We start from the raw sequence: 13,751 nt of genomic DNA on the forward strand, positions 1-13,751 counted from the left end.
TGAGGGGCCCCACCCACAAAACCAGACCCTGAGGGACCCCAGCCGCAAAATAAGACCCTGAGGGGCCCCACCCACAAAATCGGACCCTGAGAGACCCCGGCCACAAAATCGAACCCAGAGGGACCCCAGTCACAAAATCAGACCCTAAGGGGCCCAGGTCACGAAATCGGACCCTGAGGGGCCCCACCCACAAAATCAGACCCTGAGGGGCCCCGCCCACCAAATTAGACTCTGAGGGGCCCCACCCTCAAAATCAGACCCTGAGGGGCCCCAGCCACAAAATCGGACTCTGAGGGGCCCCACCCACAAAATCGGACCCTGAGGGGCCCCACCCACAAATCCAGACCCTGAGGGGACCCGGCCACAAAATCGGAGCCTGAGAGACCCCGGCCACAAAATCGGACCCTGAGGGGCCCCAACCACAAAATCAGACCCTGATGGGCCCCAGTCACAAAATCGGACCCTGAGGGGCCCCACCCACAAAATCAGACCCTGAGGGACCCCAGCCACAAAATCAGAACCTGAGGGGCCTCAACCACAAAATCAGACCATGAGGGACCCCACCCACAAAATCGGACCCTGAGGGGCCCCGCCCACCAAATTAGACCCTGAGGGGACCCACCCTCAAAATCGGTCGCTGAGGGGCCCCACCCACAAAATCGGACCCTGAGAGACCCCGGCCACAAAATCGGACCCTGAGGGGCCCCACCCACAAAATCAGACCCTGAGGGTCCCCGGTCACAAAATCGGACCCTGAGGGGCCCCACCCACAGAATCGAACCCTGATGGGCCCCACCCACAAAATCAGACCCTGAGGGGCCCCAGCCACAAAATCGGACCCTGAGGGGCCCCACCCACAAAATCGGACCCTGAGGGGCCCCGCCCACCAAATTAGACCCTGAGGGGCCCCACCCACAAAATCAGACCCTGAGGGGCCACAGCCACAAATCCAGACCCTGAGGGGCCCCAGCCACAAAATCGGACCCAGAGAGACCCCGGCCACAAAATCGGACCCTGAGGGGCCCCACCCACAAAATCGGACCCTGAGGGGCCCCGCCCACCAAATCGGACCCTGAGAGGACCCGCTCACCAAATCGGACCCTGAGGGGCCACGCTCACCAAATCGGACCCTGAGGGGCCCCGTGCACCAAATCAATCTCTGAGGGGCCCCGCTCACCAAATCGGACCCTGAGGGGCCCCACCCACAAAATCGGACCCTGAGGGGCCCCGCCCACCAAATTAGACCCTGAGGGGCCCCACCCACAAAATCAGACCCTGAGGGGCCACAGCCACAAATCCAGACCCTGAGGGGCCCCAGCCACAAAATCGGACCCAGAGAGACCCCGGCCACAAAATCAGACCCTGAGGGGCCCCAACCACAAAATCAGACCCTGAGGGGCTCCGGTCACAAAATCGGACCCTGAGGGGCCCCACCCACAAAATCAGACCCTGAGGGACCCCAGCCACAAAATCAGACCCTGAGGGGCCCCAGCCACAAAATCGGACCCTGAGGGTCCCCACCCACAAAATCGGACCCTGAGGGGCCCCACCCACAAAATCGGACCCTGAGGGGCCCAGCCCACCAAATTAGACCCTGAGGGGCCCCACCCGCAAAATCGGACCCTGAGGGGCCCCACCCACAAAATGTGACCCTGAGAGGCCCCACCCGCAAAATCGGACCCTGAGGGGCCCCACCCACAAAATCGGACCCTGATGGGCCCCACCCACAAATCCAGACCCTGAGGGGCCCCAGCCACAAAATCGGACCCTGAGAGACCCCGGCCACAAAATCGGACCCTGAGGGGCCCCAACCACAAAATCAGACCCTGAGGGGCCTTGGTCACAAAATCAGACCCTGAGGGGCCCCACCCACAAAATCAGACCCTGAGGGACCCCAGCCACAAAATCAGACCCTGAGGGGCCCCGCCCACCATATTAGACCCTGAAGGGCCCCGCCCACCAAATCGGACCCTGAGGGGCCCCACCCACAAATCCAGACCCTGAGGGGACCCGGCCACAAAATCGGAGCCTGAGAGACCCCGGCCACAAAATCGGACCCTGAGGGGCCCCAACCACAAAATCAGACCCTGATGGGCCCCAGTCACAAAATCGGACCCTGAGGGGCCCCACCCACAAAATCAGACCCTGAGGGACCCCAGCCACAAAATCAGAACCTGAGGGGCCTCAACCACAAAATCAGACCATGAGGGACCCCACCCACAAAATCGGACCCTGAGGGGCCCCGCCCACCAAATTAGACCCTGAGGGGACCCACCCTCAAAATCGGTCGCTGAGGGGCCCCACCCACAAAATCGGACCCTGAGAGACCCCGGCCACAAAATCGGACCCTGAGGGGCCCCACCCACAAAATCAGACCCTGAGGGTCCCCGGTCACAAAATCGGACCCTGAGGGGCCCCACCCACAGAATCGAACCCTGATGGGCCCCACCCACAAAATCAGACCCTGAGGGGCCCCAGCCACAAAATCGGACCCTGAGGGGCCCCACCAACAAAATCGGACCCTGAGGGGCACCGCCCACCAAATTAGACCCTGAGGGGCCCCACCCACAAAATCAGACCCTGAGGGGCCACAGCCACAAATCCAGACCCTGAGGGGCCCCAGCCACAAAATCGGACCCAGAGAGACCCCGGCCACAAAATCGGACCCTGAGGGGCCCCACCCACAAAATCGGACCCTGAGGGGCCCCGCCCACCAAATCGGACCCTGAGAGGACCCGCTCACCAAATCGGACCCTGAGGGGCCACGCTCACCAAATCGGACCCTGAGGGGCCCCGTGCACCAAATCTATCTCTGAGGGGCCCCGCTCACCAAATCGGACCCTGAGGGGCCCCACCCACAAAATCGGACCCTGAGGGGCCCCGCCCACCAAATTAGACCCTGAGGGGCCCCACCCATAAAATCAGACCCTGAGGGGCCACAGCCACAAATCCAGACCCTGAGGGGCCCCAGCCACAAAATCGGACCCAGAGAGACCCCGGCCACAAAATCAGACCCTGAGGGGCCCCAACGACAAAATCAGACCCTGAGGGGCCCCGGTCACAAAATCGGACCCTGAGGGGCCCCACCCACAAAATCAGACCCTGAGGGACCCCAGCCACAAAATCAGACCCTGAGGGGCCCCAGCCACAAAATCGGACCCTGAGGGTCCCCACCCACAAAATCGGACCCTGAGGGGCCCCACCCACAAAATCGGACCCTGAGGGGCCCAGCCCACCAAATTAGACCCTGAGGGGCCCCACCCGCAAAATCGGACCCTGAGGGGCCCCACCCACAAAATGTGACCCTGAGGGGCCCCACCCGCAAAATCGGACCCTGAGGGGCCCCACCCACAAAATCGGACCCTGATGGGCCCCACCCACAAATCCAGACCCTGAGGGGCCCCAGCCACAAAATCGGACCCTGAGAGACCCCGGCCACAAAATCGGACCCTGAGGGGCCCCAACCACAAAATCAGACCCTGAGGGGCCTTGGTCACAAAATCAGACCCTGAGGGGCCCCACCCACAAAATCAGACCCTGAGGGACCCCAGCCACAAAATCAGACCCTGAGGGGCCCCGCCCACCATATTAGACCCTGAAGGGCCCCGCCCACCAAATCGGACCCAGAGGTGCCCCGCACACCAAATCGGACCCTGAAGGGCCCCGCCCACCAAATCGGACCCAGAGGGGCCCCGCCCACCAAATCGGTCCCAGGGGGGCCCCACCCACCAAATAGGACCATGAGGGGCCCCGCCCACCAAATCGGAACATGAGGGGCACCGCCCACTAAATCGGACCCAGAGTGGCCCCGCCCACCAAAATGGACCCAGGGGGCTCCACCCACAAAATCAGACCCTAAGGGGCCCCACCCACAAAATCGGACCCTGAGTGGGCCCGGCCACAAAATCAGACCCTGAGGGGCCCCAACCACAAAATCGGACCCTGAGAGACCCCGGCCACAAAATTGAACCTAGAGGGGACCCAGTCAGAAAATACGACCCTCAGGGGCCCCAACCACAAAATCAGACCCTGAGGTGCCCCGATCACAAAATCGGACCCTGAGGGGCCCCACCCACAAAACCAGACCCTGAGGGGCCCCACCCACAAAACCAGACCCTGAGGGACCCCAGCCGCAAAATAAGACCCTGAGGGGCCCCACCCACAAAATCGGACCCTGAGAGACCCCGGCCACAAAATTGAACCCAGAGGGGCCCCAGTCACGAAATCGGACCCTGAGGGGCCCCACCCACAAAATCAGACCCTGAGGGGCCCCGCCCACCAAATTAGACCCTGAGGGGCCCCACCCTCAAAATCAGACTCTGAGGGGCCCCAGCCACAAAATCGGACTCTGAGGGGCCCCACCCACAAAATCGGACCCTGAGGGGCCCCACCCACAAATCCAGACCCTGATGGGACCCGGCCACAAAATCGCACCCTGAGAGACCCCGGCCACAAAATCGGACCCTGAGGGGCCCCAACCACAAAATCAGACCCTGATGGGCCCCAGTCACAAAATTGGACCCTGAGGGGCCCCAGCCACAAAATCAGAACCTGAGGGGCCTCAACCACAAAATCAGACCATGAGGGACCCCACCCACAAAATCGGACCCTGAGGGGCCCCGCCCACCAAATTAGACCCTGAGGGGACCCACCCTCAAAATCGGTCGCTGAGGGGCCCCACCCACAAAATCGGACCCTGAGAGACCCCGGCCACAAAATCGGACCCTGAGGGGCCCCACCCACAAAATCAGACCCTGAGGGTCCCCGGTCACAAAATCGGACCCTGAGGGGCCCCACCCACAGAATCGAACCCTGATGGGCCCCACCCACAAAATCAGACCCTGAGGGGCCCCAGCCACAAAATCGGACCCTGAGGGGCCCCACCCACAAAATCGGACCCTGAGGGGCCCCGCCCACCAAATTAGACCCTGAGGGGCCCCACCCACAAAATCAGACCCTGAGGGGCCACAGCAACAAAATCAGACCATGAGGGGCCCCAGCCACAAAATCGGACCCTGAGGGGCCCCACCCACAAAATCGGACCCTGATGTGCCCCACCCACAAATCCAGACCCTGAGGGGCCCCAGCCACAAAATCGGACCCAGAGAGACCCCGGCCACAAAATCGGACCCTGAGGGGCCCCAACCACAAAATCAGACCCTGAGGGGCCCCGGTCACAAAATCGGACCCTGAGGGGCCCCACCCACAAAATCAGACCCTGAGGGACCCCAGCCACAAAATCAGACCCTGAGGGGCCCCAGCCACAAAATCGGACCCTGAGGGTCCCCACCCACAAAATCGGACCCTGAGGGGCCCAGCCCACCAAATTAGACCCTGAGGGGCTCCACCCGCAAAATCGGACCCTGAGGGGCCCCACCCACAAAATGTGACCCTGAGGGGCCCCACCCGCAAAATCGGACCCTGAGGGGCCCCACCCACAAAATCGGACCCTGATGGGCCCCACCCACAAATCCAGACCCTGAGGGGCCCCAGCCACAAAATCGGACCCTGAGAGACCCCGGCCACAAAATCGGACCCTGAGGGGCCCCAACCACAAAATCAGACCCTGAGGGGCCTTGATCACAAAATCAGACCCTGAGGGGCCCCACCCACAAAATCAGACCCTGAGGGACCCCAGCCACAAAATCAGACCCTGAGGGGCCCCGCCCACCAAATTAGACCCTGAGGGGCCCCACCCTCAAAATCGGTCCCTGAGGGGCCCCGGCCACAAAATCGGACCCTGAGGGGCCCCGGCCACAAAATCGGACCCTGAGGGGCCCCGACAACAAAATCGGACCCTGAGGGGCCCACCCGCAAAATGGGACCCCAAGGGGCCTCGGCCACAAAATCGGACCCTGAGGGGCCCCACCGGCAAAATCGGACCCTGAGGGGCCCCACCGGCAAAATCGGACCCTGAGGGGCCCCACCCGCAAAATCGGACCCTGAGGGGCCCCACCCACAAAATCGGACCCTGATGGGCCCCACTCACAAATCCAGACCCTGAAGGGCCCCAGCCACAAAATCGGACCCTGAGAGACCCCGGCCACAAAATCGGACCCTGAGGGGCCCCAACCACAAAATCAGACCCTGAGGGGCCCCGGTCACAAAATCGGACCCTGAGGGGCCCCACCCACAAAATCAGACCCTGAGGGACCCCAGCCACAAAATCAGACCCTGAGGGACCCAAGCCACAAAATCAGACCCTGAGGGGCCCCAGCCACAAAATCGGACCCTGAGGGGCCCCACCCACAAAAACGGACCCTGAGGGGCCCCGTCCACCAAATTAGACCCTGAGGGGCCCCACCCTCAAAATCGGTCCCTGAGGGGCCCCGGCCACAAAATCGGACCCTGTGGGGCCCAGGCCACAAAATCAGACCCTGAGGGGCCCCAGCCACAAAATCGGACCCTGAGGGGCCCCACCCACAAAATCGGACCCTGAGGGGCCCCACCCACAAAATCGGACCCTGAGGGGCCCCGCCCACCAAATTAGACCCTGAGGGGCCCCACCCTCAAAATCGGTCCCTGAGGGGCCCCGGCCACAAAATCGGACCCTGAGGGGCCCCGGCCACAAAATCGGACCCTGAGGGTCCCCACCCGCAAAATCGGACCCTGAGGGGCCCCGGCCACAAAATCGGACCCTGAGGGGCCCCACCGTCAAAATCGGACCCTGAGGGGCCCCACCCACAAAATCGGACCCTGAGGGGCCCCACCCGCAAAATCGGACCCTGAGGGGCCCCACCCGCAAAATCGGACCCTGATGGGCCCCACCCACAAAATCGGACCCTGATGGGCCCCACCCACAAATCCAGACCCTGAGGGGCCCCAGCCACAAAATCGGACCCAGAGAGACCCCGGCCACAAAATCGGACCCTGAGGGGCCCCACCCACAAAATCGGACCCTGAGGGGCCCCGCCCACCAAATCGGACCCAGAGAGGACCCGCTCACCAAATCGGACCCTGAGGGGCCACGCTCACCAAATCGGACCCTGAGGGGCCCCGCGCACCAAATCTATCTCTGAGGGGCCCCGCTCACCAAATCGGACCCTGAGGGGCCCCACCCACAAAATCGGACCCTGAGGGGCCCCGCCCACCAAATTAGACCCTGAGGGGCCCCACCCACAAAATCAGACCCTGAGGGGCCACAGCCACAAATCCAGACCCTGAGGGGCCCCAGCCACAAAATCGGACCCAGAGAGACCCCGGCCACAAAATCAGACCCTGAGGGGCCCCAACCACAAAATCAGACCCTGAGGGGCCCCGGTCACAAAATCGGACCCTGAGGGGCCCCACCCACAAAATCAGACCCTGAGGGACCCCAGCCACAAAATCAGACCCTGAGGGGCCCCAGCCACAAAATCGGACCCTGAGGGTCCCCACCCACAAAATCGGACCCTGAGGGGCCCCACCCACAAAATCGGACCCTGAGGGGCCCAGCCCACCAAATTAGACCCTGAGGGGCCCCACCCGCAAAATCGGACCCTGAGGGGCCCCACCCACAAAATGTGACCCTGAGGGGCACCACCCGCAAAATCGGACCCTGAGGGGCCCCACCCACAAAATCGGACCCTGATGGGCCCCACCCACAAATCCAGACCCTGAGGGGCCCCAGCCACAAAATCGGACCCTGAGAGACCCCGGCCACAAAATCGGACCCTGAGGGGCCCCAACCACAAAATCAGACCCTGAGGGGCCTTGGTCACAAAATCAGACCCTGAGGGGCCCCACCCACAAAATCAGACCCTGAGGGACCCCAGCCACAAAATCAGACCCTGAGGGGCCCCGCCCACCATATTAGACCCTGAAGGGCCCCGCCCACCAAATCGGACCCAGAGGTGCCCCGCCCACCAAATCGGTCCCAGGGGGGCCCCACCCACCAAATAGGACCATGAGGGGCCCCGCCCACCAAATCGGAACATGAGGGACACCGCCCACTAAATCGGACCCAGAGTGGCCCCGCCCACCAAAATGGACCCAGGGGGCTCCACCCACAAAATCAGACCCTAAGGGGCCCCACCCACAAAATCGGACCCTGAGTGGGCCCGGCCACAAAATCAGACCCTGAGGGGCCCCAACCACAAAATCGGACCCTGAGAGACCCCGGCCACAAAATTGAACCTAGAGGGGACCCAGTCAGAAAATACGACCCTCAGGGGCCCCAACCACAAAATCAGACCCTGAGGTGCCCCGATCACAAAATCGGACCCTGAGGGGCCCCACCCACAAAACCAGACCCTGAGGGGCCCCACCCACAAAACCAGACCCTGAGGGACCCCAGCCGCAAAATAAGACCCTGAGGGGCCCCACCCACAAAATCGGACCCTGAGAGACCCCGGCCACAAAATCGAACCCAGAGGGGCCCCAGTCACGAAATCGGACCCTGAGGGGCCCCACCCACAAAATCAGACCCTGAGGGGCCCCGCCCACCAAATTAGACCCTGAGGGGCCCCACCCTCAAAATCAGACCCTGAGGGGCCCCAGCCACAAAATCGGACTCTGAGGGGCCCCACCCACAAAATCAGACCCTGAGGGGCCCCACCCACAAATCCAGACCCTGATGGGACCCGGCCACAAAATCGCACCCTGAGAGACCCCGGCCACAAAATCGGACCCTGAGGGGCCCCAACCACAAAATCAGACCCTGATGGGCCCCAGTCACAAAATCGGACCCTGAGGGGCCCCAGCCACAAAATCAGAACCTGAGGGGCCTCAACCACAAAATCAGACCATGAGGGACCCCACCCACAAAATCGGACCCTGAGGGGCCCCGCCCACCAAATTAGACCCTGAGGGGACCCACCCTCAAAATCGGTCGCTGAGGGGCCCCACCCACAAAATCGGACCCTGAGAGACCCCGGCCACAAAATCGGACCCTGAGGGGCCCCACCCACAAAATCAGACCCTGAGGGTCCCAGGTCACAAAATCGGACCCTGAGGGGCCCCACCCACAGAATCGAACCCTGATGGGCCCCACCCACAAAATCAGACCCTGAGGGGCCCCAGCCACAAAATCGGCCCCTGAGGGGCCCCACACACAAAATCGGACCCTGAGGGGCCCCGCCCACCAAATTAGACCCTGAGGGGCCCCACCCACAAAATCAGACCCTGAGGGGCCACAGCAACAAAATCAGACCATGAGGGGCCCCAGCCACAAAATCGGACCCTGAGGGGCCCCACCCACAAAATCGGACCCTGATGTGCCCCACCCACAAATCCAGACCCTGAGGGGCCCCAGCCACAAAATCGGACCCAGAGAGACCCCGGCCACAAAATCGGACCCTGAGGGGCCCCAACCACAAAATCAGACCCTGAGGGGCCCCGGTCACAAAATCGGACCCTGAGGGGCCCCACCCACAAAATCAGACCCTGAGGGACCCCAGCCACAAAATCAGACCCTGAGGGGCCCCAGCCACAAAATCGGACCCTGAGGGTCCCCACCCACAAAATCGGACCCTGAGGGGCCCCACCCACAAAATCGGACCCTGAGGGGCCCAGCCCACCAAATTAGACCCTGAGGGGCCCCACCCGCAAAATCGGACCCTGAGGGGCCCCACCCACAAAATGTGACCCTGAGGGGCCCCACCCGCAAAATCGGACCCTGAGGGGCCCCACCCACAAAATCGGACCCTGATGGGCCCCACCCACAAATCCAGACCCTGAGGGGCCCCAGCCACAAAATCGGACCCTGAGAGACCCCGGCCACAAAATCGGACCCTGAGGGGCCCCAACCACAAAATCAGACCCTGAGGGGCCTTGATCACAAAATCAGACCCTGAGGGGCCCCACCCACAAAATCAGACCCTGAGGGACCCCAGCCACAAAATCAGACCCTGAGGGGCCCCGCCCACCAAATTAGACCCTGAGGGGCCCCACCCTCAAAATCGGTCCCTGAGGGGCCCCGGCCACAAAATCGGACCCTGAGGGGCCCCGGCCACAAAATCGGACCCTGAGGGGCCCCGACAACAAAATCGGACCCTGAGGGGCCCACCCGCAAAATCGGACCCTAAGGGGCCTCGGCCACAAAATCGGACCCTGAGGGGCCCCACCGGCAAAATCGGACCCTGAGGGGCCCCACCGGCAAAATCGGACCCTGAGGGGCCCCACCCGCAAAATCGGACCCTGAGGGGCCCCACCCACAAAATCGGACCCTGATGGGCCCCACCCACAAATCCAGACCCTGAAGGGCCCCAGCCACAAAATCGGACCCTGAGAGACCCCGGCCACAAAATCGGACCCTGAGGGGCCCCAACCACAAAATCAGACCCTGAGGGGCCCCGGTCACAAAATCGGACCCTGAGGGGCCCCACCCACAAAATCAGACCCTGAGGGACCCCAGCCACAAAATCAGACCCTGAGGGACCCAAGCCACAAAATCAGACCCTGAGGGGCCCCAGCCACAAAATCGGACCCTGAGGGGCCCCACCCACAAAATCGGACCCTGAGGGGCCCCGTCCACCAAATTAGACCCTGAGGGGCCCCACCCTCAAAATCGGTCCCTGAGGGGCCCCGGCCACAAAATCGGACCCTGTGGGGCCCAGGCCACAAAATCAGACCCTGAGGGGCCCCAGTCACAAAATCGGACCCTGAGGGGCCCCACCCACAAAATCGGACCCTGAGGGGCCCCACTCACAAAATCGGACCCTGAGGGGCCCCGCCCACCAAATTAGACCCTGAGGGGCCCCACCCTCAAAATCGGTCCCTGAGGGGCCCCGGCCACAAAATCGGACCCTGAGGGGCCCCGGCCACAAAATCGGACCCTGAGGGTCCCCACCCGCAAAATCGGACCCTGAGGGGCCCCGGCCACAAAATCGGACCCTGAGGGGCCCCACCGTCAAAATCAGACCCTGATGGGCCCCAGTCACAAAATCGGACCCTGAGAGGCCCCACCCACAAAATCAGACCCTGAGGGACCCCAGCCACAAAATCAGACCCTGAGGGACCCCAGCCACAAAATCAGACCCTGAGGGGCCCCAGCCACAAAATCGGACCCTGAGGGGCCCCACCCACAAAATCGGACCCTGAGGGGCCCCGCCCACCAAATTAGACCCTGAGGGGCCCCACCCTCAAAATCGGTCCCTGAGGGGCCCCACCCGCAAAATCGGACCCTAAGGGGCCCCGGCCACAAAATCGGACCCTGAGGGGCCCCACCGGCAAAATCGGACCCTGAGGGGCCCCACCGGCAAAATCGGACCCTGAGGGGCCCCACCCGCAAAATCGGACCCTGAGGGGCCCCACCCGCAAAATCGGAGCCTGAGGGGCTCCACCCGCAAAATCGGACCCTGAGGGGCCCCGGCCCCAAAAATCGGACCCTGAGGGGCCCCAACCACAAAATCTGACCCTGAGAGGCATCGGTTACAAAATCGGACCCTGAGGGGCCCCGGACACAAAATCGGACCCTGAGGGGCCCCGGCCACAAAATCGGACTCAGTGTCCCCACCCACCAAATTGGACCCAAAGTGGCCCCGCCCACTAAATCAGACCCAGAGTGGCCCCGCCCACCAAATGGGACCCTGAGGGGCCCCGCCCACCAAATGGGACCCTGAGGGGCCCCGCCCACCAAATTGAACCCTGAGGGGCCCCGCCCACCAAATCGGACCCTGAGGGGCTCCGCCCACCAAATCAGACCCTGAGGGGCCCCGGCCACTAAATCGGATTCTGAAGGGCCCCACCCACAAAATCGGACCCTGAGAGTCCCCGCTGACCAAATTGAACTCTGAAGGGCCCCGCCCACAAAATCGGACCCAGAGTGGCCCGCCCACCAAATCAGACCTAGAGTGGCCTTGCCCACCAAATTGTACCCTGAAGGGCCCCACCCACAAAATCGGATGATAAGGGGCCCCACCCACAAAATTGGACCCTGAGGGGCCCCGGCCACAAAATTGGACCCTGAGGGGCCCCACCCACAAAATCGGACCCTGAGGGGATCCGGCCACAACATCGGACCCTGAGTGGCCCCACTCACAAAATCGGACCCTGACGGGCCCCGGCCACAAAATCGGACCCTGACGGTCCCCGGCCACAAAATCGGACCCTGACGGGCCCCGGCCACAAAATCGGACCCTGATGGGCCCCGGCCACAAAATCGGACCCTGAGGGGCCCCGGCCACAAAATCGGACCCTGAGGGACCCCACCTACAAAATTGAACCATGAGGGGCCCCAACCACAAAATCGGATCCTGAGGGGCCCCACCCACAAAATCGGACCCTGAGGGGCCCCACCCATAAAATTGGACCCTCAGGGGCCCCGGCCACAAAATCAGACCCTGAGGGACCCTGGCCACAAAATCAGATCCTGAGGGGCCCCAAACACAAAATCGGACCCTGAGAGGCTCCGGCCGCAAAATCGGACCCTGAGAGGCACCGGCCACAAAATCGGACCCTGAGGGGCCCCGGCCACAAAATCTGACCATGAGGGGCCCCGGACACAAAATCGGACCCTGAGGGGCCCCGGCCACAAAATCGGACCCTTAGGGGCCCAACCCACAAAATCAGACCCTGAGGGGCCCCGCCCACCAAATTAGACCCTGAGGGGCCCCACCCTCAAAATCGGACCCTGAGGGGCCCCAGCCACAAAATCAGACCCTGAGGGGCCCCAGCCACAAAATCAGACTCTGAGGGGCCCCACCCACAAAATCGGACCCTGAGGGGCCCCACCCACAAATCCAGACCCTGAGGGGACCCAGCCACAAAATCGGACCCTGAGGGGCCCCGCCCACCAAATCGGACCCTGAGCGGCCCCGCCCACTAAATCGGATTCTTAAAGGCCCCAACCGCAAAATCGGACCCTGAGCGGCCCCACTGACCAAATTGAACTCTGAGGGGCCCCGCTCACCAAATCGGACCGAGAGTGACCCGCCTACCAAATCAGACCTAGAGTGGCCCCGCTCACCAAATCGGACCTCGAGGGATCCCAGTCACAAAATCAGACTCTGAGGGACCCTGGCCACAAAATCAGATCCTGAGGGGCCCCAAACACAAAATCGGACCCTGAGAGGCTCCGGCCGCAAAATCGGACCCTGAGAGGCACCGGCCACAAAATCGGACCCTGAGGGGCCCCGGCCACAAAATCTGACCCTGAGGGGCCCCGGACACAAAATCGGACCCTGAGGGGACCCGACCACAAAATCGGACCCTTAGGGGCCCAACCCACAAAATCAGACCCTGAGGGGCCCCGCCCACCAAATTAGACCCTGAGGGGCCCCACCCTCAAAATCGGACCCTGAGGGGCCCCAGCCACAAAATCAGATCCTGAGGGGCCCCAGCCACAAAATCAGACTCTGAGGGCCCCACCCACAAAATCGGACCCTGAGGGGCCCCACCCACAAATCCAGACCCTGAGGGGACCCAGCCACAAAATCGGACCCTGAGGGGCCCCGCCCACCAAATCGGACCCTGAGCGGCCCCGCCCACTAAATCGGATTCTGAAAGGCCCAACCACAAAATCGGACCCTGAGCGGCCCCGCTGACCAAATTGAACTCTGAGGGGCCCCGCCCACCAAATCGGACCCAGAGTGGCCCGCCTACCAAATCAGACCTAGAGTGGCCCCGCTCACCAAATCGGACCTCGAGGGATCCCGCCCACCAAATCGGACCCTGAGGGTCCCCGCCCAAAAAAATTGGACCCTGAGGGGCCCCGCCCAACAAATCGGATCCTGAGGGACCCCACCTACAAAATTGAACCCAGACGGGCCCCGGCCACAAAATCGGACCCTGACGGGCCCCGGCCACAAAATCGGACCCTGAGGGACCCCACC

This window comes from Dendrobates tinctorius, unplaced genomic scaffold (genome assembly GCF_039654945.1).
Source record: "Dendrobates tinctorius isolate UK_male_01 unplaced genomic scaffold, ASM3965494v1 ptg000132l, whole genome shotgun sequence".
Lineage (NCBI taxonomy): Eukaryota > Metazoa > Chordata > Amphibia > Anura > Dendrobatidae > Dendrobates > Dendrobates tinctorius.